A 6,619-nucleotide genomic window follows, 5' to 3' on the forward strand; every position below is an offset into this window, starting at 1 on the left:
GATATATTATCAACCAAATAAATATCTAAAATAGTTGAATCCATAGGTTTTAAATATGCCGGTGACTTGTTTATGAAATGTTTTCCTAGTATAAATGTTCCTTTTTCGCCATTTACACATGTTTCCATAATATTAAAGCATTTCACAATATGTTTACAGTTTGTTAAAATAAATTGATCTCGTTTGCAATTAATATTAATTTTAAAATTATTAAAAATTAAACATGAATATTGATATCCAGTAATACTTGTAAAATCTGGCAGTGGACCATTATTGTGAATTTTTTTTAAAGTACAACCTTTACAAGTTTTTAGTGAATTAGATGAGTGATGAATTTTGGTAAATTTTTGTTCGCTATAACGGTTAATTAACTGTTGCAGCGGTTTTTCATGCTTCCTCAACATTGTCTTAATTTCTTTCATATAGTTCTCGAATGGGTAGCAACTACATTTATCCAATGGTCCATAACGCTCATAATCAGATGTTATGTGTAATAAACTATGAACATTGTGTGATACATTATGAGTTCCATAAATATTTTGAAATGTTTCCACAAAGTATTCCAAAAGTGTTTGCGCATAGGAGGATAAATTTTGATGATCTGGACTCAAAAGAATGACCATGGCGACATTCAAACACATAAAATTACTATAACAATCATCAGTTATAATATCTTTGAGTACAAATGGTCCAATATAAATTAGAAATAATCGAAATTCTGTAGATTTCCATCGAAGAATATCTTGAACTTCCCTAGGTTTTCTACAAAACTCTGAAGTAACAAACGGTCTCAATTTTAGTAATAATTCAGTTAACTCAGATATCTTTTTCCCAGAAAGTCTAACATTTGAAGGCCCTTTGAGAACCCAAAAAGACAATAGCTTACGCATTACTCCTAAATTTGTGAGGTGCATATAATCTAAAACAAAAGATTTTGTAATATCAAAATTAGGTAACTTGATAATTATTGAAGGCATTGGTGAATTATGATATTCTTCATTTCTGCAATTTCGATAGTCATCATCAGTTCTTGGTGCAGAATATATATTTGAATATGGGAAACAAACACGATTATTTACATACTCCCCTTCAATAATGCATCGTGAACATGAATTAAAACCTGAGTGATATTTTGTCTTCAACACAAAACAGCGAGCAGGGACATCACAACAAATTACTTTAATAGAAACAAACACTTTTAAGTTGTTAATAATAATTCCATTATCAGATAATTCACGAGCTTCCATAACAAAATCATACATAAAATCATCACTGTCCTTAGGTTTGGAATTTCCATGATAAATACCTACAGGAAAAACTGTTTGTTTTAAGTTGTCTGTGTTCATAATAAATGCCAAAATAGGCCATAGTTGGCTATTACTAGACTTAGATAATGGCAATCCATCGATGCCTATTGCAATTTGAATAACTGAATCATTTACTGAACTGTCTTGTAAACACTGAACTATACCGTTAGCCAAACCGAAGTGATGATATATTCCAGGGTCGACATTACGAATATATTTTAAATTTGATGACTGGGGTGTAGCTAATAAAGTTCGGCTGTCTTTAGGTAATTTAGAAAAACATTTATGTTTTTTTAAAATTGATAACAGTTGATTCATACTATTAAATGTTATTTTACAACTAACTGCCCAGTCCGCGAGCATTTCATTAATGTTAGGCTCGGTTTCTAGTGTTTCTACAGAAATGAATTGATCATCTTCATCACTGCAAGTCCATACCTTGAAATGTGTCATTTAATTTAGTGTTGTTAACAAAAGTTGACGATTTAACATCAAAAATAATATCAGTGGTGTCACAAGCAGCATTTATGGTATTAGCGGCAAGATCATCTTCACAATTCAATGAAATTGAATCATTTTGAAGAATATCATTTATTTGTGATTCTTGTGGGTTATAATCAATGTTATCTAATTCAGCTTTAATTCTTCTTAATTTTGTTCTATTGCTTTTAATCATTTTAATATATTTTATTTTATGCTATAAAAATAATTATAAAATTATATAATACTTATATAGTTAGGTTTATATTTTGCAAGTATAATTTAAACTGTCTAATTAGTTTAAATAATAATATTTAAGTTAAAGGTACACTGCAATATATAAAACTGATTTTATTGTAATGAAAAATTAAAATACATAGGTATATATGCTTGTATATATTATTATAGATCATAACAATAATTGTATAAGCTTGCACACACTATTTTTAAGTTTAATTAAAAAATATCATTTATTATCATTATATCTTTACTTATTATAATACCTTATTTGGCCAGTCATATTTTAGATATCAAATTCTTTATAGTAAGATATTTACAATTTAAATTTTAAGCTACAGAAATGTAATATATAACTAGGTTATTATAGTTAAACAGAATATTATAATCATGTATTTCAATAAAACATTTTTTTTAACTTGGCACAGGCCTATTTGAATTTTGAACAAATATTTTCTATTCAAAATTTATTAAAATGAGGCAAAACTAATATAGGCAATTATTGAATAAATTTATCAAAGAGAAAAACATCAGTAATAAAAAATATCAAAGACCACTTTCCAAAATAGTAGCAACAATAGTTACAAAATAACTAGATAGGTATATGTACTTACATCTATGTTGCCGTAATCATATTATAAATTATATTGTATATTTGTATATATATCATACTAAATTCTTTTTTAATAGGTAATAATGTAATATATTATATTATAAGATCTATATTGATTGCGTTTATTATTTACGGTTCATTGCATATATTATTGAATTCTCTTACAATATTTATTAAGTTATATGATATAATTGATTTGACTTAAATTAATATTAAAAGCCCTTTTTATGAATAAGACGTTACAACACCGTACAAAATAATAATGTAATATAATTACCTATCAAGATAGATGTACTACACCCAAATAATGTATACCTATACACGTGTACTGTATAGTAAGTATATTATATATGTAAATATAAATACACTACGGTCCACGAGGGAAGGATCCGACAGGTTAGGTTAGGAGTGTAGTTGTTGGATCTTCACAACAATGTGACAAACGATTTAATAGTCGGTTTCGTCTTTGTCCTTCCCACGTGACTCGTGAGCTTGTTAAGTATATAATAATATATTATAATATTGTTTGATAAAACAAAAGTAGGTATATACTTACGATTTTACTCGTCCAACGGTCCAACAACCAGGCCAGTATTCCGCCGCTGCAATCAATCACTGACACGAGTCACTAAGCTCATTAGCTCAATTATTTATAATGCTAGCTCCACACTCTCGCGCGGTCAATGGTAATAACTAATAAGCACAGACAAAGAAAATAAGCGCGAACGCGAAAGAGTCATGAAAAAAGCAAAAACACATAGAGTTTTTGTACGACATTTACACATTTACATTTTACGTCTATATTCAATATTTCAACAGTCAGAAAACAGCGATGAAAATATCAGTGTGACCAACACAAGATTTAATACACTTTTAAAATATTACAGCCTGTTAATTGCAGCGTTGGGGAAGAGAGAAAGACGGTCTCTCACTCCCGCAAGTGGACATTTGTTATGTATTATGTTAATACCTTTATTGTATAATAATATGTTATATGGGTATTTTAAAATAATTTTCCAATTCATTCCCGTGTGATAAGGAGGCGCGAGCGCCACGCTTGATAGTTGATACGTTCAATCATAGACAATTTATTAACTTCAGTTAATATGTCTATGCGTTCATTGCTCCAATATCGTTTTTAATAACGAACAAAAGCTAGTGGACAATAGAATAATAACTTAATATTTTAATTACTCTATATTATATATAATACATTAATACGCAATACATTAATAGGTAGCTATGCAATATATCTATTTTACACTATTTTGAGAAATCACGATTTTATATATGTATTGTTATAATTACCAGTGGGCAGTGGCCAGTGGAAATAATAGTAAATTATATGTATTTAATTCAATATTATATTCCCTATCTTCGTAGTATGGAAAATTATAGTACAATATTCAGGGCCGGATTGGCAAGAAAAACCGGCCCGAGGACAACAATTAAAGCGGCCCTCGTCCTCCACTACTTAAAACTATAAAATTATCTTTAAATCATAGGCTTTATTAATATATTATATTTAAATCACAGTCCCCCCCCTATAAAACAGTATTGTAAATTACTTCAGTAAATTTTTTTTGGGGAGGGGGGGGGGCTGGAGCCCCCATAAACTTTTTCACTCACATAAAATTTAAATCATAAATTACTGCTAAATGTGGCAGTTTTAATGATTTCTGTTTTAAAATGTGTTAATTATTTGAATAGGTGTATATAACATACAACAGTATGAGGATTAAATCAATTTTTTTATTGTATTTCACATTGTTTTTTTTTTATGACAACAGATTTTTCATAGTATTGCTTTTTTGACAAATTATGTCCATTATGGAAGTATTACTAACATTATTCAAAATGTCTCTTTCTACGGACATTAAAAGAAATGATTCCAACTTTTCTTGGGATAAACAATTTCGTAATCGATTTAAAATATATTTTAACTTAGAAAAAGTTCTTTCGCAATTTACTTGAGAACAAGACAATGTTAAAATATATGTGTATGCAACAAATACATTTTTGTAAGCAGATGTGTGCAAATTGTATTGCCTTAAAACATCAAAACAACATACAATACAATTTTTGCAAGTAGTTTTACACTTAAAATCCTCTTTTTTTTGTTTATAATTTTCTTCATTTTGTTGTTCTATATTTTCTAATTCATCTTCTTGGGAGAAATCTTTTATTTCATAATTTGCCAAAGATTGAATACTATCCCATTTTTGTGAAAAATCCTTCATCTCTACCATAAATTCATTCACTGAAAATTCACTGTCAATTTTTTTTAATTGAAATACAAAACTATTACTTTTGTTAATTAATTGATGCAAGTCATTAATATTAGAAAAATTATTTGGATCTAAGTACGACATACATAAATAAAGATCTTTATGTTTTTCAAACCTGTTTCTTAAACTACTTAGTATTTGATCATATATAACATTAAAAACGTGAACTTTAAATGAATTAATTGGTTTGTTTTCATGTTCTTGAAAACAGTCAAAATGTTTACTTTTTGTTTTATTTTTTCTTCGATTTGCTGTAAACGTTTCTTCGATTGAATAATCTAGACCTCTAGTTTCAAATTGTGAGTTAACCCACATGACAAATGTTTTTGTTGATTCAAGTATGGTTTCAAAATCTCTTGACTCAGATTGTAAAGTCTTAATTGTAGTTTCAACCATTTTATAAGCTTGAATCATATTCATCCCTTGAGTTTGTAAGTACAATGATAAAGAGGTTGTCGAAGAAAAAATACGTAAATATATTTGGGCAGTGATAATTGTTTCAAATTTAAGTAAATTATCAAGTAAAGTTTTTGCTCTGAATCTAATATCCGATTGAAAGTTATTATTGTTGTAGATATGATCAAAGGTTTCAATTAAATCAACGAAGAGTGCACAGTCTGGTTTAGAAAATACTCCAAAAACTTTTGTAAGGCTTCTATCTTTTGCCCACCATCGTGTTTCACCTATTATTGAAATAGTTTTATACTTGCTTGTTTCTTCCCATTTGGCCATCCTTAAGTATGATTCTCTGATAAAGACAGCACACGAATTCAGTACACCAAATAAACTGATACTTTGTACACTTACTTTAGTGGTGTCAATCATAACTAAATTTAAAACGTGTGCGTAGCACCATACGTGAACTTGACCGGGTGCTTCTTTTTCCATCCATGCTTTAAACCCATTGTATTGCCCTCTCATGTTAGAGGCACCATCTGTCGAAGATCCAATACACTTTTTCATATCAATACCCAAATCAGTCATAACCTTACATACTGTATCACATAAATTTTTTCCAGTGCCCGAAGTACCATTAACTACAGCAATAAGACGTTCATTTACTTTATCAGTAACATAACGAACTACTATACTTAATTGATCGTGAATGTTGACATCTTGTGTAGAATCAATTTGTACACTAAAAAATTGAGCTTTTTGTAAATCTTTAACAATATGTGTCTTCATAAGCTTTCCTATGAATTCAATAATATAGTCAGCGGTGGTCTTTGATAGCAAAGTTACAAAGTTTCCTGGTCTACCAACTCCAGAATTTCGTTCATGATGTTTAGAACTTTTGATTACTACTTCGTCAATGTGAGTTTTTAAAACAGGATCGAATTTGGCGACTAATAAAAGTGCTTCAAGAAAATTTCCATGGTCTAAATTTTGGTCTCCTAACGTGTAAGCTGATTCTGCATTTTTTGCACCTCTATAGCTTAGTCCCCTTTTTCCTATAAACTTGATACACTCAATTATTCTTTCCAAAATGGCCCTTTTTCTAAGAACTTCTATCCGTTTTCTTTCAGTAAATCGGCCAAGTATATCTTTGGCCTGAGAATGCATTAAAAATGCTTCTGTACACTGATAATGATTAACAGATTTCTCATGTTCCTTAATTCTCTCATAAGGATTATTACTTATAGAAGAATCACACCCTAATACAAATCGATTAATTTCTTTGGCAAAAACAATAC

This window comes from Diuraphis noxia, unplaced genomic scaffold (assembly GCF_037042655.1).
Source record: "Diuraphis noxia isolate RWA-SAM2 unplaced genomic scaffold, SU_Dnox_SAM2 contig0001, whole genome shotgun sequence".
Classification (NCBI taxonomy): domain Eukaryota; kingdom Metazoa; phylum Arthropoda; class Insecta; order Hemiptera; family Aphididae; genus Diuraphis; species Diuraphis noxia.